Source organism: Dendrobates tinctorius, unplaced genomic scaffold (assembly GCF_039654945.1).
Source record: "Dendrobates tinctorius isolate UK_male_01 unplaced genomic scaffold, ASM3965494v1 ptg000177l, whole genome shotgun sequence".
NCBI lineage: Eukaryota > Metazoa > Chordata > Amphibia > Anura > Dendrobatidae > Dendrobates > Dendrobates tinctorius.
The window spans coordinates 12,148,501-12,170,077 of record NW_027361844.1 but is presented as its reverse complement, the minus strand read 5'-3'; the positions used below and the strand labels follow the sequence as shown (position 1 = coordinate 12,170,077).

Here is a 21,577-nt window from a genome sequence, read left to right as displayed (position 1 = left end):
GAGGTCCTACAAAGCTGCGCATAAAGGACTGTTGCCTGCTAAAACTGGGGGATGCTGACTCACTGGTGCCCGCAGCAGGCACAGAATCCCCACGTCCTCTCCCTGCAGAATCCCCACGTCCTCTCCCTGCTGAAACTCCATGCCCAAGCCCACGTGCGTTACTCCCTGCCTTCTTCATCTTGGTAGACTGATAAAGATAGGCAGAAAAGTACAAAGGGGGGGCTTAGTGTGCTTATTCCTGAACAGCTGGTAACAGGTATAAGAAACACTAATTTTATGAAGTGTGTGTGTGGACTACACTTTAATAGGAGCTAATGTGGCCTACACAACTGTCAAATGGAGTGTTTGGTGAACTTTATTTTGTTTGTTTTTTTGAAAAAAAACTAAAAGGATGTGACCAAAGATTTGAAAGCGATAGTATCACAAACTTTTTGGAGCTATTACAATGCAGGAAGGTAACCTACAATGCAAAAGATGAGGCTCCAAAAAATAGGGTAATACTAATCTGGCTGCAGCTGAAGGGCACAAGCCAGAAAAAAGGCTCCTCTATCTACTCCTATATAGTGTTTGCAACCAACCAATGTAGATGGATATGGATGGATGCACACTAATAGGAGAATAAAAAATGAGCTGCAATAAAAGAAAAATATGTGTGAGGCAGTGACGCACGCTGAGCGGCCTACAACCAGACGTAGCTGCAGGGCACACTACTCAGCGTGAGCTGCACTCACACAGTCAGAGACCTCTCAGACAGCCGTGAACAGTGCAGATAAGTGGGCACTAGCACTGAAAGGCTGCAGAGAGGGTCCGCTGTCTACTCCTATAGTGTTTGCAACCACCGTATATGGATACGGATGGATGCACACTAATAGGAGAATAAAAAATGAGCTGCAATAAAAGAAAAATATGTGTGAGGCAGTGACGCACGCTGAGCGGCCTACAACCAGACGTAGCTGAAGGACACACTACTCAGCGTGAGCTGCACTCACACACAGAGACCTCTCAGACAGCCGTGAACAGTGCAGCAAACTGGGCACTAGCACTGAAAGTCTGCAGAGAGGCTCCGCTGTCTACTCCTATAGTGTTTGCATCCAACGTATATGGATACGGATGGATGCTCAGTGCACACTAATAGGAGAATGAAAAATGAGCAGCAAAAAAAGAAAAATATGTATGAGGCAGTGACACACGCTGAGCGGCCTACAACCAGACATGGCTGCAGGACACACTACTCAGCGTGAGCTGCACTCACACAGACCATGCAGACAGCTGTGAACACTGCTGCAAGGCAAAAGAAAGCTACAGTGGTGGATTATGTAGCCTGGGTAAAGCACACTATGATTGTGAAAATCGCTATCTCTAACTGTCCCTCACAGTCTTGAACAGCAGCCTGTCCCTAACTGAATTCACAGCAGAGTGAACCCGAAATGGCGGCGGCGGCTTTTATAGTGCATCATGACATCATTTCAGCAGCCAATCACAGCCATGCCATTAGTTAACATGCCTACATGCCTAACAGGATGTGCCCACACTTCTGAGGATTGTCATTGGCTGAATCACATCAAACTGGCTCATAGCATTATGGGAACTTCCGATTCCGGTATTCGATATGCTAAAAGTATCGGAACTCAGTATCGGAATTCCGATACAGTGAATATCGGCCGATACCCGATACTTGCGGTATCGGAATGCTCAACACTAGTCTTTAACAAGTGAAATGCATGCTCAATTGGGTTGAGATCAGGTGACTGACTTGGCCATTCAAGAATATTCCACTTTTTTGCTTTAATAAACTCCTGGGTTGCTTTGGCTTTATGTTTTGGGTCATTGTCCATCTGTAGTATGAAACGACGACCAACCAGTTTGGCTGCATTTGGCTGGATCTGAGCACACAGTATGGCTCTGAATACCTCAGAATTCATTTGGCTGCTTCTGTCCTGTGTCACATCATCAATAAACACTAGTGACCCAGTGCCACTGGTAGCCATGCATGCCCAAGCCATCACACTGCCTCCGCCGTGTTTTACAGATGATGTGGTATGCTTTGGATCATGAGCTGTACCACGCCTTCGCCGTACTTTTCTCTTTCCATCATTCTGGTAGAGGTTGATCTTGGTTTCATCTGTCCAAAGAATGTTCTTCCAGAACTGTGCTGGCTTTTTTAGATTTTTTTTTAGCAAAGTCCAGTCTAGCCTTTTGATTCTTGATGCTTATGAGTGGCTTGCACCATGCAGTGAACCCTCTGTATTTACTTTCATGCAGTCTTCTCTTTATGGTAGATTTGGATATTGATACGCCTACTTCCTGGAGAGTGTTGTTCACTTGGTTGGCTGTTGTGAAGGGGTTTCTCTTCACCATGGAGATTATTCTGCGATCATCCACCACTGTTGTCTTCCGTGGGCGCCAAGGTCTTTTTGCATTGATGAGTTCACCAGTGCTTTCTTTCTTTCTCAGGATGTACCAAACTGTAGATTTTGCCTCTCCTAATGTTGTAGCAATTTCTCGGATGGGTTTTTTCTGCTTTTGCAGTTTAAGGATGGCTTGTTTCACCTCCATGGAGAGCTCCTTTGACTGCATGTTTCCTTCACAGCAAAACCTTCCAAATGCAAGCACCACACCTCAAATCAACTCCAGGCCTTTTATCTGCTTAACTGAGAATGACATAACGAAGGGGTTGCCCACACCTGTCCATGAAATAGCCTTGGAGTCAATTGTCCAATTACTTTTGGTCCCTTTAAAAACAGGTTGGCACATGTTAAGGAGCTGAAACTCCTAAACCCTTCATCCAATTTTAATGTGGATACCCTCAAATGAAAGCTGAAAGTCTGAACTTCAACTGCATCTGAATTGTTTTGTTTAAAATTCATTGTGGTAATGTCTAGAACCAAAATTAGAAAAATGTTGTCTCTGTCCAAATATATATGTACCTAACTGTATATGCTGATGACACTGAGATCTACCTCTCTGGCCCAGATGTCACCTCTCTGCACTCCAGAATCCCAGAGTGTCTATCAGCCATATCCTCCATCTTCTCATCTTGCTTCCTCAAACTCAATGTGAACAAATCTGAACTAATTATCTTTCATCCATCTCGCATACTGTACCTTGCTTACTTGATCTATCTATCACAATAAATGAAATCACACTTTCCCCTGTCCTGGTAATCCGCTGCCTCGGAGTAACCCTTGACTCTGCTCTGTCCTTCAAACCGCACATCCAAGCGTTCACCACCTCCTGCCGCCTCCAGCTCAAAAATATTTCCAGAATCCGTCCTTTCCTCAACCCTCACTCTACCAAAATGCTTGTGCTTGCCCTAATCATCTCCCGCCTCGACTACTGCAACATTCTACTCTATGGCCTACCTTCTAACACTCTCCCCTCCAGTCCATCCTTAGCTCTGTTGCCCGACTAATTAATCTCTCTCCTCGCTACCCTCCTGCTTTCCCTCTTTGCAAATCCCTTCACTGGCTCCCAATTTCCCAGCGTATATAGTTTAAACTACTAACACTGACCTACAAAGCCATCCATAGCCTTTCTCCTCCATATATTTCCAAACTAATCTCTCAATATCTTCACTCACGTAATCTCAGGTCCTCCAAGACCTCCTTCTCTCCTCCACGTTTATTCGCTCGTCACCCAATCGCATCTAAGACTTCTCCCGAATATCCCCCATCCTCTAGAATTCTGTGTCCCAACAAGTATGGCTATCCACCACATATGGATCCTTCAATCGCAATCTGAAAACCCATCTCTTCAAAAAAGCTTACAACCTGTAATTACAACACAGCCACCTCAACACCATCGAAGCTACTGCAACCCCCGACCTATTGTCTCCTTCCCCATAATCCTATAGAATGTAAGCCCGCAAGGGTAGGGTCCTCTTCCCTCTGTACCGGTCTGTCATTGTTAGTTTTGTTTACTGTAAGGGTAAGTTTCCACTGTCAGAAAACGCTGTGTGTTTGACGCTGCGTACAGCCTCAGCGTCAAATACACAGTGTCCAGATGTTACATCATAGTGTAGGGTATTTCAAGAAATCCCGCCTCCACTATGCGTTACAAGATGCAGCATGTCTTTTTACAATGCGGCGACGCTCCGTCACCGCACTGTAAATTTACCATAGACTTTCATTAGATGTGGTAAAACCTTATCTAATGATTAGTCACATGCATAATAACTGCGTAAACGCAGCTTACTGTGCATGTGTACTAATTTAAATAAAGTCTTACCTCCTCCCACCACCGAAAGTACCCATCCACTGCAGTTCTCGCGATAACTTAGCTTACCGCGAGAACTGATGTGTTACTGCATGAACTGCCATGCACGTGACCGGGGGTTATCTCCGGTCACTAGGCTAGTTCTCACGGTCAGCAGACCATGAGAACTACAGTGTAGGTGACTGCCGGAGATCTCCGGTGGTCATCTACAAGCTCTGCTATCTCTGGATGTCATGGATCCAGATGTAGCAGAGCTGAACTCATCGTGGGACACTCGTTATTAAGGACCAAGTCGGACAGGAAGTATTTGTGTTTATTTATTTCAGGAGATCGGGGGCTTCGGGGAATTAGGCATATAATAAAATGGCAAAACTGTGTGGTGTTTTATTTCATTAAAATACTTTTTTCTGGCTGTGTCTTTTTTTAACCCTTTACATACATCTTATTGACGCCTCTCCATTACTAACTGGGCTTGATGTCACGATACAATCAAAGGTGACATTACCCCCTTATTACCCCATATGCCACCACTACACGGCAGTGGGAACAGAGAGGCTAAGTGGCAGAATTGGCGCTGTGTGCTGGTGTTTGTAGCTGGGGGGGCAATATCCATGGCCCCTTCTTAGGCTATGAATATCAGCCCGCAGCTGTCTGGATAGCCTTTCTGGCTATTAATTATAGGGGGACCCCACGTCATTTTCTTTTCGGGTCCCCCTATTTTAATAGCCAGTAAAGGTTATTCATAGCCTGGGAAGATCCATGGGTAATAACCCCTTCCCAGTCGCTGGCTTTCCCTCTCTGGCGCAGAAAATTGCACGGGAGCCAACATCATTTTAAAAAAAAAAATATTTATTAAAAGAAATGCTGGGGTATTTTAGGCTGGGGTCAGACATGCGAGAAACTCGCATGAGTCTCGCACCTCAGGACTCGGCACTGCACTCGGGACTGGAGCGTTCAGCTGCATAGAAGTACATGCAGCCACACACTCCGGTCCCGAGTGCCGTCTATCTGTCCCATATCTATCTATCATCTATTATCTCTCTCTCTCTCTCTCTCTCTATCTATCTATTATCTATCTATCCCATATCTACCTATCTGTGTGTGTAAACCAGACCTGGGCAAAGAGCTGCCCGCGGGCCACATCCGGCCCTCTGGCTGTCTCAGTTCGGCCCGTGAACCAAGACAGCTGTGGGGCTGAAAACCTGAGGTCCGTGGGCCGCACTGTGCCCTCCCGCTCGCTGTCTCCCACAGTCAGCATTGGTGGAGGAGGGGCATCGGGCAAATGAAATGGCAAATAAAATTAAATGTCTCATACCAAGGCATCAAACAGTGTCTACACAAATATTCAGCTGTCATGGTGCAGAGCAAGATGGTAATGGAGTCTTGAATAGATGTGTATCCTCTTCAGTGATGAGTCCCGCTTTTGTCTTTGATGTAAAGCAAGCTGGCAGCAGGGGATCTTAATAGCAATAGGGCGGCATGGTGGCTCAGTGGTTAGCGCTGCAGCCTTGCAGAACCCTGGGGTCCTGGGTTTGAATCCCATCAAGGACAACATCTGCAAGGAGTTTGTATGTTCTCCCCGTGTTTGCGTGGGTTTCCTCCAGGTAAACTCCTCCCACATACTAATAGGGAATTTAGATTGTGAGCCCCATCGGGGACAGTGATGATAATGTGTGCAAACTGTAAAGTGCTGCGGAATATGTTAGCGCTATATAAAAATAAAGATTATTATTATAGCATGTCAAGGCTTGTAGGTGCATGCATTGTACTTATAATTGATACTAAATAAATTGAGATGTTTCAAAAATATTTATCCTATTTAATATCATTATCATTCTGTGATTTCCATATTCCAACGACTCTCCATTCGTGGTGTTGCAATTTCAATGTGGCCCTATAGAGTTCAAGTCCTCTTCCTCTCTGAATAGGCAATTTTCATATTTAATTTTAAGGTTGAGTAGTGAATATTAAATGTACATGTGCTTTAAGCAATGGACAGGATACTCAGGAGACACTTTTACTATAGCCAACATTAACATTTTCAATAAATTGTACTACACTATCTCTTTTGTTTGATCAGACCAGACAGGTTAGCTTATTTCGTCCATCAGTGAGCCCTGGATGCCAGTGATCCTGATACTGGTTCACCTCTGGTCCTTTTTTGGACCACTTCTGGTAGGAGTAGTAACAATTGCATATGGGGAATGCTCCATAAGACTTGCCATTTTGGAGATGCCCAAGTAAAGATGGTGGACTGTGCTGCAGCACTCCTATCCTTAAAGACACCAATCACATGATGTGCATTGTATAATGTGTATTACGTCACGCATCTTTGTATATATTGTGTCATGTGAACTGTGTTGAAATGTAAGATAAGTAATGTTAGTAATATACAGTATAGATAGTATAGAAATAGATAGTTGATGGTAGTTAAGGTAATGACATTAGGGTAATAAAGTGTAAATCTTTTGGACCAGCCTACAGTGGGAATGGATTAGTGTTAGGGCAAGTGACTGCTTCCTGTAGTTAGGGAGTTGGAGTTTAGAGTGTAATAATAATAATAATAATAAATTTTATTTCTATAGCGCCGACATATTCTGCAGCACTTTACATTTCAGAGGGGATTTGTACAGACAATAGACATTACAGCATAACAATAATCACATAGATTATAACAGATACCAAGAGGAATGAGGGCCCTGCTCGCAAGCTTACAATCTATGAGGAAAGAGGGAGACACGAAAGGTGGGTGGTAACAATTGCCCTGATTGTTTGGATCAGCCATAATGTTAAGTATGTAACAATACAGACACAGAGGGCTAATGGATGCATAAAGCATGTGGGAACATGATGCGAGGAACCTGGTTATGGTAAAACTTTTGGCTGTGCCACACAGGGATAGATTAGGTTAATGTGTTGAGGCGATAGGCCAGTCTGAATAAATGCGTTTTCAGGGCACTCTTAAAATTGTGGGGATTGGGGACTAATCATATTGACCTGGGAAGTGCATTCCAAAGAATTGGCACAGCACGTGTAAAGTCTTGGAGATGGGAGTGGGAGGTTCTGATTATTGAGGATGCTAACCTGAGGTCATCAGCAGAACGGATGGCGTGGGTAGGGTGGTATACTGAAACAAGGGAAGAGATGTAGGGTGGTGCTGAGCCATGGAGGGCTTTGTGGGTGAGGATAATATGTTTAGGCCGGGGTCACACTGGCGAGGAATACGGCCGAGTGAGAGGCGCTAAAAGCACGCATTAGACACGGACCAATGATTCTCTATGGGGTCCCTCACACCAGCCGTATATTTCTCATCCGTATTCTACGGTCCGTTCCAATCGCAGCATGCTTTGATCGTTAGCGTACTACGGCCGTAGTACGCCAATGCAAGTCTGTGGGTGCGCAAAAAATACGGATTACACACGGACCACACATGTGACTTGCGAGAAATACGCACCCGGTGTCCTTTACAAAAGCCGGCAATTCAGTGCGCTATACCGTAAACTCACACCGACAGGTTTAATAAAGAAACGAAAGAATAGATGTAGACACATAGAATACATATATATATATATATATATATATATATATATATATGCATTCTATGTGTCTATATCTATTCTTTGGTTTCTTTTAGAAACCCTGTCATAGGGCTCCGTTATATGTCCATTTTGCAACCCTGCAAGAAAATCTCGCCATACGGATGCCATACGGATTACATACGGATGCTTACATGCGCAAAATACGCGACCAAACCTTGATTACGGATGACATACGGAGCACTGTTTAGGGGCCATTCATCCGTATTCTGCATGTAAAATACTGACCGTATTTTGCGTCGGTTAGTGTGACCCCGGCCTTATACTGAATTCTGGAGTGGATGGGTAGCCAGTGTAATGACTGGCACAAGGTAGAGGCATCGGTGTAGCGATTGGTGAGGAATATGATCCTGGCTGCAGCATTCAAGACAGATTGGAGAGGGGAGAGTTTGGTAAGAGGGAGACCAATTAGAAGAGAGTTACAACAGTCGAGACGAGAATGAATAAGAGAAACAGTAAGAGTTTTTGCAGAGTCAAAAGTAAGAAAAGGTCAAATTCTAGAAATGTTTTTGAGGTGCAGATAACAAGAGCGAGCCAGTGATCGAATGTGGGGGCAAAGGAAAGCTCGGAGTCAAGTATGACCCCAAGACAGCGTGCAAGTGTAACGTGAGCATTGCTGCAGCTGGGTAATTCACAAAAAGAGGAGGCTTAAGGACAGGGAAAGCGATATCCTGAAGAATAGGTGACTGATTAGTCACAGTAGCCTTCCAGAGGTGGCATCTGTGGATAGGACGCTGAGTCACAAATCACAAAGGTAACAGGCCTAAACAGGACTGAGTTCATGGGACTTGTGGGGTCCCGAGTGGTAGATCCATGGCCCCAGTAGTGGAAGAAATAGGACACGGAACCTCTGAGCAAGTTGAGAGACCTGCTGATCAGGACTGTGGTGTTCAGGCTGGGTTTTGGTGACACAGGATGAAACAGTGAGTCGGCAGAGCCTTGGAGTAGAACTACAGAGGAAGGATGCAGTGTAACGGGAAAATGCTTCACGGTACACAAAACGTCCATAAGACTTTGCACCTGCTATCCCTTGCATATAACCTTTGCCAAGTTATCGTTCAGGAAAGGCTTTGTGTTTGAACAACCATATCTTTTATTGAACTGTGTAACCCATGGTCCTGGCCAGCCCACACAACCGGCTACATGCAGTCTGCACTCACAGCACAAGTCCACACATCCAGCCAGGACCAATACTTTCATGTAGCGCATCGGGGCTTAAAAGGAAACGAGTGCAGTTACTGAAATCCTTGCATTTTTTCTGGCATCTACATTAAGAAGTGTTTGTTCTCTTACTGCCTAATAGGTCGCACCCATTGACAGATGCCAATGTCACGAGACAATCAATGTTACTCACTTTACCTGTCTGTGGTTTTAATGTTAGGGATGATTGTTGTGTATATTTATGTATGTATGCATTGTGCATATGTCCGTATATTTATAAAGACATACATTTAGGATTTCTGTGTCTTGGATGGCTGCCCTTCCAGGCACATGTGATTGGTAGGCTCAGCTTATTCGTTGGTTTTGTGGGGAGGGCCGGCTGCATGTGCAGTGCTCAGTATTGGCTGTTTTCACTCCCCCTTCCAGCTCAGCTCATTGTGGACGTCACTGAGAGCCCTGTGCTGAATCCTAAAGCAGCTCTTCCCTCTCCATTCATGAATCTCCTGTGACGTCAGAAGAGCCCAGGGCTCGCTTTGCAGTGGGTTGCAAGATTGTGTGGGTGGCATCTTTCCTACCCCTACAATTTTATTTTCCAACCCTCCTCCGCATCCCAGTGCATCTATATTTCCTGATTTGTTACTAGCCCATTCTTTTTCTTGGCATCCTTAAAGCCGGAACATGGACACCAGCCTTATGCAGCAATGTGAGTATCAGCTGTCAGCGTAACCTCTTTGTTTAATTCCCTACAAGGGGGGCACAGAGGTAGTAGCAAGGGTGGGGGCAAGTGTGATTTCGTGCTACGAAAGACAGATGGATGGATGATGGTCCATCTGTCTCATAAGATCTCTAGGGCCAAAAAAATGATGCTGTGGAACCAGAAACCTGATACCTCCTTGTCCAGGATGGATCCTGCCACACAGATGCTCAGCTGCTGTATTGTAACCATTGCTGCCTGTCAAACCCCCTTCTAAATGAAGTGCAATTTTCCTTTGTAAGACTATACTGGGCCACAGCTGATAAGCAGCAGGGGAGCAGAACATTTCTGCAGGAGGCACACAACCCTTCCATATCTTCTGCATCCATAATTCTGGAGTCTTTCCAACCCCCGGATGATCCCTTCTACAACTTTAGGATTTACCGGTAAACCGTCACTTCTACTTTGTGGCCATTCTCTATATTATAACGTATATTCTCATTTTATGTCGGCTGTGTGTTTAGTTGTGGTCCACCGGACGGTGCCTGTGTTCTGGATAGCGCTGTAGCAGGGGATGAGTTAACAGTTGTCGCAGGAAGGTTCGGAAACATTTTTTTTTCAATGTAATTTACAGAAGTGTGTTTTGGGCCTGGGGGTCAGTACAGTGTATTCATCTACTCTTTTTTCAAAATGTAACACTATAGCTATTAAAACTAATATTTTATTATACAATATTAAAAACAATTTCAATTATTTTACACTGTTAAAATAATAGCAACATAAATAATATGATATACCGGAATAACATAAATAAGAATGGCATAAAAAGTAATAATATAAATAATATTAACACAAAAAAATAATAATATAAATTACGTGTAAGAAAAGCTTGGGGGATTGTGCAATACACTTTATGCTGAAGCACGTCATATCTAACGGGGTAGAAATCTGATTTGCATCTGGATTTATGAATGATTGCAATGTACAATCTGCTTCAGTTATTATCATGTGTCAGAATGGAAATAACGTCAGAAAGTGTAGCAATTATTAGGTATCTTACTGTGGGTATTCTCCCTATACTGTATATTTGGTATATATTTGTGCTTTGTCATGAGTTACTGAGATAGCTCATTTTTTTCCCCAATTTTTTATTATTCGCAGCTCATCCTTCGGGTTCGCACACACTCAATTCACTTTTTACATAATTTTCGACATATAGGGTGGGGTGACATTTTGTGATATATAAGAGTAATGGTAGGCATCTTTGGTTCATTAACGCTCTGGAAATAGAAGCTTCAGGGAATGCTGGGACTTGTTGTATCCCTGCATCATCACAGTGAATCTTAGCTATGCATTGATTCATAGGTTATGCAGAAGATGTATTACGTAAGTATGAATTATTCTTCACCTTTTTGCACTATTTGAAGGTGCGTCGGTTTCTTGGCTGTTTTTACAAAGAGGGGCAGATTTTATGTAAAAATACTTTGGCTTGTATGATGTGACCATCACTAAGAAGCAACTTGGGTCTATGTGATACTCATGACTTAAGACAAGGGTCCTGATTGCATTATCACATATTCCACATTTTATTGCGTATATCAATGCACATGTCATGACAGAGTGCTGGTCATTAAGAAAATGACGGCAAAGGTCAGCGCCAAGTTGATGGTTCCCAGTTTCCATATACTATCCATCCTACAGATGGATCCTTTACTTTACACATGATCTAAGGAGAAAGCTCCAGTGGTGCATCTGAATAAGCCATTTAAGGACACAGCACTGCTTTTAGGTGAGTGTAAAAGAAAATTGCTTTGGTGTTGTAGATGCATATATTTATAAAGGTTAAGTGCTTAATAATTTATAGTTTTGCTTTTTTTTCTTTTGCATTATGGAATTGCTACAGGTAATATACAGACCATCAACTTGTATGATTGAGCAGGGGTTTTCTGTTTTATTAGATTAGATAATTCCTCTTTTATGCTAATCTGTATCAGTCTGGCATTTTATAATGGTAATTGACTTTTGTGATGGCTTTACTGGCAGAAGTGTCAATTGGTGTTCTCATATACTAAAGATGGACAATCCTCCAGCATTTGGTTCATACAGGCGCTTCTCACAAAATTAGAATATCATCAAAAAGTTGATTTATTTCAGTTCTTCAATACAAAAGGTGAAACTCCTATATTACATGGAGTCATTACAAACAGAGTGATCTATTTCACATCTTTATTTCTGTTAATGTTGATGATTATGGCTTACAGCCAATGAAAACCCAAAAGTCATTATCTCAGTAAATTAGAATACTTTATAACACCAGCTTGAAAAATGATTTTAAAATCCGAAATGTTGGCCTACTGAAATGTATGTTCAGTAAATGCACTCAATACTTAGTCAGGGCTTCTTTTCCATCAATTACTGCTTCATTGTAATGTGGCATGGAAGCGATCTGCCTGTGGCACTGCTGAGGTGTTATGGAAGCCCAGGTTGCTTTAATAGAAGCCTTCAGCTCATCTGCATTGTTGGGTCTGCTGTATCTCATCTTCTTATTGACAATGCCCTATAGATTCTCTATGGGGTTAAGATCAGGCGAGTTTGTTGGCCAATCAAGCACAGTGATACTGTTGTTTGTAAACCAGGTATTGGTACTTTTGGCAGTGTGGACAGGTGCCAAGTCCTGCTGGAGAATGAAATTTTCATCTCCAAAATACTTGTCGGCAGAGGGAAGCATGAAATGCTCTAAAATTTCCAGGTAGATAGCTGCCCTGACTTTGGTCTTTGTAAAACACAGTGGGCCTATACCAGAAGATGACCTGGCTCCCCAAATCATCACTGACTGTGGAAACTTCACACTAGACCTCAAGCGGCTTGGATTGTGTGTCTCTCCACTCTTCCTCCAGACTCTGGGACCTTGACTTCCAAATGAAATGCAAAATTTACTTTCATCTGAAAACAACACTGAGCAACAGTCCAGTTCTTTTTCTCCTTTGCCAAGGTAAGATGCTTCTGGCATTGTCTAGTGGTCATGAGTGGCTTGACACCTGGAATGCGACACTTGTAGCCCATGTCCTGGATATATCTGTGTGTGGTGGATCTAAAAGCAATGACTCCAGCAGCAGTCCACTCCTTGTGAATCTCCCCAAAATTTTTGAATGGCTTTTTCATAACAATCCTTTCAAGTCTGCGGTTATCCCGGTTGCTTGTGCACCTTTTTCTACCACACTTTTCCTTCCACTCAACTCTCATTAATATGCTTGGACACAGCACTCTGTGAACAGCCAGCTTCTTTAGCAATGAACTTTTGTGGCTTACCCTCCTTGTGGAGTGTGTCAATGACTACCTTCTGGATATCTGTCAAGTCAGCAGTCTTCTCCACGATTGTGGAGCCTACTGAAGTACACAAATGGACCTTTTTAAACGCTTAGGAAGCCTTTGCAGGTGTTTTTTGTTAATTATTCTAATTTACTGAGATAATGACTTTTGGGTTTTCATTGGCTGTAAACCATAATCATCAACATTAACAGAAATAAATGCTTGGAATAGATCACTCTGTTTGTAATGACTATCTAATATATGGGTTTCACTTTTTGTATTGAAGAACTGAAATAAATTAACTTTTTGATGATATTCTAATTTTGTCAGAAGCACCTGTAGATCCTTTACCACATCCAAAAGGGTCTTGGCACTATCACACTTTACACTGTGCTACCTGTAAAGAGGGATCCAGGAGGATGATCGCACTACCCACTGGTCCTTGAGATGGAACCAATTTACGTTGGCGTATAGCAATTGTGAGGATTGCACTTCTGGTACATTAACTTTCATCCCAATGTTCCAGTTGGTACCAACCAACATAATATTGTATAGGCCCTGCTTGTGCACCCCAAAAATTCTGACATGTCAAAGAATGAATTTGGAACAGATAGTCTCCCCACATCATCTATGAGCCTTGAGCCATGATCCTGTGACTGATACTCTGGTTAACCTTTCTTGGACAAAATTTTTTGCCTTTTTGGAGATGCTCTGACTCGGTTAGTTTGTAATCACAATTTGGCCCTTTGGTCGTAATTGCTCAGATCCTTTCGGTTGTACATTTGTCTTCCTTGCAACACATCAACTTCAGGAACTGATTGATTTTTGCTGCCTAATATGAGATAATCCATATTACGGTATTCACTGGTTCTAATGTTATGGCTGGCTCTGTTAGATGATTTTAGGACACTGACGTAGAAATTTGGGGTGAGTTCAAATGAGTTATTATCATATGATATTGATGATCTATCTTTCATCATCAATATTAGATCGGTGGAGGGCCAACATCTGGTAGCCCCACTGATAAACTGTTAAACTGAGCTTCAAGGCACAGCTCCAATCAATATATAGCAGGCATTGCTGAGTACTGCAGATCAGCTAGTACTCACTATACATTGAAGTAGTACAATGTTCAATTATACACCCGGCCAACACTGGAGCTAAAAACAGCTGGCTGGTATGGGTGTTGGGCTGCATTGATTTGATTTAATGACCAATCATAAGGACTAGAAGAAAATAGGGGGGGAAGCCAGCACTGCTTAAGGTTAGAACGCATAAATTAAAGTGCATATGCACATAATATCCAGCTGTATTCAAAAATGAGATATTTGGCAAAAAAATTGATCAATTCAATTGAGCCACCCCGCCGCGCCAAGGCAATCTCATGTGGGGGGTCCTACTCTACATTTATAATAAATACTGTGCCATTACTGCCTCCTAAGAGCATGACCACATCAAGTGCAATCTGTACCTGAACATTGCTGGATCGCTCCCATGAAGCCAGAAGAAGCAAGTGCAGATGAAGGCCAACCAGGTCTGAACACAGACATATCAGGATTGACCTCCACACATTGCCCAACCAGGAAACATAGATGAAGGGCGATATTGGCCCGGACACAGGTGCACAATTAAATAAAGCTTGGGGCAGGGCGGGGCTGCCGTGTGTGTGCACAGCAGCCTAGATCCATCATAATGAACACAGAAAAATTTATAGCGGACATAGCCAAGCGTGCACGGCAGCAGTGGTGGTGAGCCACAATCATAAGGACTACAGAGGCATTACAAAGTATTCCCTCATCATGTAGGCCAAAATAAAAAACAGGCACATCCTAGGACTCATGAATATATACAGTATAGTGACCGTGCATCAAACATCATATCTTCTACTATTACGATGTCACTGCTAGTCACTTGCAGTCATCTTGGTGTATAGTTTTTGTTACTTTTATAAGAAAACGTGTCAGTTTTAAAGTGAGTACCTGTTGCCACTCTTTGGCCCGATCTTAGCTTGCAAAAAGTCATAAACTGGTTTTCCAGGAGTAAGACATTGATAGACAATTTTTAGGTTAATCCGTCAAGGTTTCCATTAAAAACCCTTGGTAAGGAGCACTTCTGGAAGCCTTTTACTATCTTGTGTGAGTCTAGCTAAGTGCCTTTTTAGGTAGATGGGGAATCAGAATTTGTGATTTCACAGCTTTTCTTGCACAGTTAATTTTTTAGTATTATGACTTTAGTACAAACATCTTTGCTTGTAGAAATGCTTGAGTAACAGCAGCAGGCAGCCCAGGACTCAGTAATAATAATTGAATGTAGTATAGATTTCTAATAAAAATGAGTGCAGTATAGATCTGGTGTTTCAGTATTGTATGGTTTCTTATACAGTAGTATTAGCATTTGTTCATCATTTTGCTGATGTACTAATTGTTAGTCTTCATTGTTGAATTACCTACATAGAACATTGTATCCTTCTTGGTCTGTGGATCAATATAGGATTTTAAGGTGTGGTCTCATGAACACACAACCTGTCCATATATAGCCTATTAAGGAATATGGAAGTGATGGGGTCACTCTGCTCTGTGATCATTCCCCTGCAGCTTCCCCACAGGGAAAATACATGACCTATAGCAGTGGTCCCCAATCTCTCTTAACTTGAGAGCCACTTTGAGCTCAGAGTGGAACAAAAACAACATGCAGAGCCCACCTAGTATTAACATCTATATTCCACTCCTTCCAACCCCCCCGTAGTGACACCTAGAGCAACCATTACTGGTATAATATCAGCTAAAGCTTCCCTATATAAAGCCTACTGAAGTAGTATACCTCCATTCTTGCATCAGGCTCTCTCACCACACAATCATATCCAGCTTCAAGCAACCATCTAACTGGCAGTATCATCCTATTTTCAGTTTACCATATTAATTTGTCTTTCCAAACCTTTGACAAATTTGGACCCGAGCTCCCATCTGTGTGTTGTTTAGATGTATGTGATCTTGTAGCATTCTAGATCTTATAAGGACATGCGTGTTTGCCATCCATGTAATAATGTCCCCTGTCCTGGCTCCTTCCTGTAATAATCTCCCCCATCCTGGCCACTTCTTGGCATAATATCACCAATCATGGGCCTCTTTCAGTAATAATATCTCCATCCTGGCCCCTTCCAGTAATATAACCTTCGATCTTGGGCCCCATGCTATAACAATGTCCCCATCCTGGGCCCCTTCATGGTATAATGTTCCCATCCTGGGCCCCTTCCTGGTATAATGTTCCCTATCATGTAAAAATGTACTCCATCCTGTGCCCCATCCTATAATATCCTCTGTCTTGGCTAACTTCTGATAATAATGTCCAATCCTGGCCCCTTCCATTAATAATGCCTCCCATCATGTGCCCCTTCCAGGTATAATGCTCCCCATCCTGGGCCCCTTCCTTGTGTATTGCCCTCATCCTGAGCCCCTTCCATTCTTTTCCAGCATAATTTAAAAAGAAACAAATAATTATTCTTGGAATCCTCCGCTTCCATTATGTGTGGAGTCTTCTTCTTTTTCAGACGGCACAGAAGCCAGCATCTGAACTTGGGTGTGCCGGCACAGGCAGCGCATAACGTCATGGGGAAGCCGAGATCTGCTACCACCCTCCGATTGGCCGACACTGTGTATTGCAGGGCAGGGAGTCACCGGGTCTATGCGATGCATTACATTTTAACTGAATGTTGGTCCGAGGACACACATCCAAGTGAAATTCACGATTGCGTTGGCAGGTCCCCCTCCCGTATGGGCTTGGTCACAGTCATACCCTCTGCAAGATCATTAGGCTCTGGCTACAGCTTTTCTCTGAAATCGTGTTGTTTTGCGTGATCTCAAACATGTAGGATAATAAAATAGCTGTCACCTTTTCATTTTTGTTTAGCCACCCACTGAGAAAAAACGTTCAGATACACTTTTAGATTGTGTAAAAGCATCAACAGTAATGTAATTTCTTAAACGGATAAAAAAAAATCATAACACATAAATCTTAGGAAAAAGTGGAAAAAACTGAAGTTGATTAACTTATTACAAAGAGTAATTAGCCTTATTTGCTTTTGAATTGATTATTTTAATAAAAATGAAATTCTGACAAGCTTGATACACAAATTCCTTGCTTAAGTTTATTAAACTATTGACTCTAAGGCTTTCTTTTTTTTACATCAGTGAAAAACAGGTTAGCTTTTCCTTCCTCTCCAAGGCCTGCATTTACATATGTACATCCTCAGGCAAGAATAACAAAGAAGGAGCAAGATGGGAATACTGTAAAGTGCAGCAATGCCTACACAATAATCTTTAATATTAATGTTTTTTAAGTATTTAGGGTGTGCGCACAATGTTATTTTCTTCTTATACCATAACTGTGAGTTACTATTTAACAAAGAGAGGGATTTTCAGCTTCTCCTTGATCTTTCTCGGGTTCGTCTGTAGGATAGAAAAATACATGTAAATTCTGTATACCAATCTCTAAATCATCCAAAGTATATGGGGCCCAAGGGTAATAATGGGTCTTGGAGAAATTGAAAGCTCCTGTGCCTTATCTCTATCCTTCTGTTTCATTAATTTCTGTAGCGCTCATTTGAATAGGAGAACTGGCTAAAGGTTTATTCAGACAAACCAATAATTGTAAATGAGCGTCATTAGAACTCTTGTTCAGTGATCATTGACTTGCTGCATGTATCAGATACTCGCGGTGTGATTTTACCAATGTATGTTTGACTCCGAAACACTGCAGCGTTTCAGAGAAAACTGTTCACTAAAAGTTGCCGGAGACAAAAGCTGCACTTGAGACTAGTTGGAAAAGAGACTAGTTAGATAGGCAGGTAACCAGCAACTTCTTCCTGCCCACTTTACATGAGCAACAGATCTCTCCCTGTGTGGAAGTATAGGGAGAGACCTGCCAGTAATTGACAGGGGGCAGGGAGAAGCTGCCACAGACCCGCCTGTCCAGTCTCCTGTCCGATCATTCTAGCTTCCAAGTCGGTCCCTGGGGGGCTTTTAAACTATGCTTTTGTAATGTACATGGCTGAAATCGTACAGCCAATGTTTGATACATGATGCCCAAGAAACTAGCGCCATGTATCAGGTTCTCATTAATGTTTTTTTACCAGGTTCTTAAATTGCTGTTAATTTTTTTTTAAAAGACTTCAAAGCAAGGAATCCAATAAATTGTATACTCATTCCATCAGTCCCACCGGTCTTCAAGAACTAACCTATAGTGATGATGTACTGATCATGGTAAGCATAATCTCAGCAGTCACTCATTGACCATCGATGGTGATATGATGAACCACATTGATTAGAGCTGTTCACACATGCACAGGGCAGTTCACAAAGACCAGTAAATCCAGATTAGTATAGGTATTTTTTTTTTTCATTTTCATGCTTTGCGGTCAGCTACAAAGACATTTGAGTAGCCATCTTTTTTTATTAACATGTCTTGATAGAAAAAGCTAGAATTTGAAGAGAATGAATTGTGACATCCAAAATGCCTTTAGAAAGTATTTTTGCTGTCCATTGGCAGTTTGGACAACTTTGGCTCTTAAAGGAGGTCTCATAGAGTCAAGCTGATTCTGGCAGCTTTTCAACTGTCTTTCGTAACTCTTCAGAGGCCTACAGGCTGCAGGGAAAACTAAGCATTGTAGGGCATGGCTGCACCAGGCCAATATCCCAACGAGCTAATAAAATGTATAGCAAGAAGATGGACATGTAAATTTGGATCTCTGAACATCAGATGCCTTTGTCTTTTTACATAGAGGCCTAGGTTGTTCCCATGCTAAAACTGCTGCTAAAATACATAGTTAAACACAATATCTTAATAATTTTCTTGATGTTTGTCTCATTGGGCGAAAAATCTCAGCTTCAAACTAACTGAACAGTCTGTGAACTGATTTGTTCCTCAGGTCCATAAAGGAGCACAACGTAGGTGCAGAATCTTCCTACTTTTGCCCTGGTCATACTTTTGGTCTCACTCTAGTCCAATATTTGCTCTCCTAAAACATCAGCAGATGTTGTATTGTTGATAATTAGGGATCATCATATGGGTGTACAATGTGTCCAGTATATAGACAATACATGGAACAGGCGTTTTGCACTTTGGGTATATCTGCACAATGCAAGAAGTAAAATTCTGGGTGCCTGTCACACTAGAGCTGATATGCTGTATGAATGGCATCCTTGTCTGCTGTTTATAACAGACTGTTGTGTCCACAAGATGACTTTCTGGTATAAATCGTTGCTTACACGGGGTCATTGTTGCCAAACATTTATCAGATTTATGTTTATAAGTTGCAGTTTTCTCATATTCCAATACTAAACTTTATGTCTGTTGCTTAATGCTTGCAATATTTATATTGATTTTCATCTGTGACCTTGAGAGCCCTGTCTGGAGGGTGCATCAGGGCTAATAAAATAATGGTAATACGAGTGTCCTAATCCAAGGGCGTTTCTCTTCCTATGTAGGTAACAAAAGTAAAAAATTAGAGTAGTTTTACAGAAAACGTCCTGCTGTTTTTAAAGGAGTTTGTTCTAAATAAAAAATTATGGATGAAATATCAAACCGCTGACTGTGCCCGAATATACTGAGTTCTAAGATTTGGTGGCTCGGAGTTCAGCCCTCAGAGAGACACTTGATAATAAAGCAAAAGACTTTAAAGAACCATTGACTTGCCTTTTTTTCCCACTTTATGTGCTTTGGGAGGTACAGTGCCATCTCTACCATCTGTCAGCCTTAACCCCTTCATGACCCAGCCTATTTTGACTTTAATGACCTGGCGCCATTTTTTGCAATTCTGACCAGTGTCCATTTATGAGGGAATAACTCAGGAACGCTTCAACGGATCCTAGTGATTCTGAGATTGTTTATTGTTAGTGGTAAATTTAGGTCGATATTTTTTGCGTTTATTTGTGAAAAAATTGGAAATTTGGTGAAAATTTTGAAAATTTTGCAAATTTTAAATTTTAATTCTGTTAAACCAGAGAGTTATGTGACACAAAATAGTTAATAAATAACATTTCCCATATGTCTACTTTACATCAGCACAATGTTGGAAACAAAATTTTTTTTGTTAGTAAGTTATAAGGGTTAAAAGTTAACCAGCGATTACTCATTTTTACAACAATATTTACAAAACCATTCTTTTAGGGTGGTCCCACCTCACATTTGAAGTCACTTTGAGCGGTCTATATGGCAGAAAATACCTAAAAGTGACACCATTCTAAAAACTGCACCCCTCAAGCTACTCAAAACTACATTCAAAAAGATTATTAACCCTTCAGGTGCTTCACAGGAACTAAAGCAACGTGGAAGGAAAAAATGGACATTTTAAATTTTCCAACAAAAATGTTCTTTTAGCATCACTTTTTTCATTTTCACATGGGCAACAGGATAAAATGGATCCTAAAATTTGTTGGGCAATTTCTCCTGAGCACACCGATACCTCATATGTGGTCATAAACCATTGTTTGGGTGCATGGGAGGGCTTGGAAGGGAAGGAGCACCATTTGACTTTTTGAATGGAAAATTAGCTCCAATCGTTAGCAGACACCATGTCGCATATGGAGAGCCCCTGTGTGCCTAAACATTGGAGCTCCCCCACAAGTGACACCATTTTGGAAACTAGAACCTCCAAGAAACTTATCTAGATGTGTTGTGAGAACTTTGAACCCCCAAGTGTTTCACTAAAGTTTATAGCGCAGAGCTGTGAAAATAAAAAATCATTTTTTTTCTACAAAAATGATTTTTAGCCCACAATTTTTTATTTTCTCAAGGGTAAAAGGAAATATTGGACCCCAAAAGTTGTTGTCCAATTTGTCCCGAGTATCTTAGCACCCCAAATGTGGGGGGGGACCATTGTTTGGGCACACGTCGGGGCTTGAAAGGGAAGTAGTGCTGTTTTGGAATGAAGACTTTGATGGCATGGTCTGCGGGTGTCATATTGCATTTGCAGAGCCCTTGATGTGCCTAAACAGTAGAAACCCCCCACAAGTGACACCATTTTTGAAACTAGACCTCCCAAGGAGCTTATCTAGATGTGTGGTGAGCACTTTGAAACCCTAAGTGCTTCAAAGAAGTTTATAACGCAGGGCCGTGAAAATAAAAAGTCATTTCTTTCCACAAAAATGTTTTTTAGCTTGCAATGTTTTATTTTCACATGGGTAACAGGAGAAAATAGACCACTAAAGTTGCTGTGCAATTTTTCCTGAGTACGCTGATGCCCCATATGTTGGGGTAAACCACTGTTTGGGCACATGTCGGGGCTCAGAAGGGAGGGAGCACCGTTTGACTTCTTGAACGCAAAATTGGCTGGAATCAATGGTGGCGCCATGTCGTGTTTCGAGAGCGCCTGATGTGCCTAAACAGTGGAAAACCCTCAATTCTAAAGCCCCCGTTACACATAGTGATATCGCTAGCAATATCGCTGTAACGTCACCGATTTTGTGACGTAGTAGCGATATTGCTAGCGATATCGCTTTGTCTGATAATTACCTCCGACCGGCTCCCCCGCTGCTCATTGCTGGTCATGCGTGAACGTCCTGGACCATTTCTCGTCGGGCGCTTCCTGCTGGGCTTCCTGTGGCAC

The 21,577-nt window shown here is 42.1% G+C and overlaps 1 protein-coding gene across 2 annotated transcripts in view; it reads left to right on the top strand.

The window, feature by feature from the left end:
* The window catches only part of MAP3K13 (mitogen-activated protein kinase kinase kinase 13), a 229,474-nt gene that overhangs the window by 79,207 nt on the left and 128,690 nt on the right, over positions 1-21,577 (top strand). The window contains exon 1 of one of the 2 annotated variants that reach the window (XM_073551553.1): positions 9,331-9,675. The exons of the other annotated variant lie outside the window; for it this stretch is intronic. The gene's annotated coding sequence lies outside the window, so the exon portion shown is untranslated. Of the gene's footprint in view, positions 1-9,330; positions 9,676-21,577 lie in introns of those variants that run through there. 2 annotated transcript variants of the gene reach the window in all.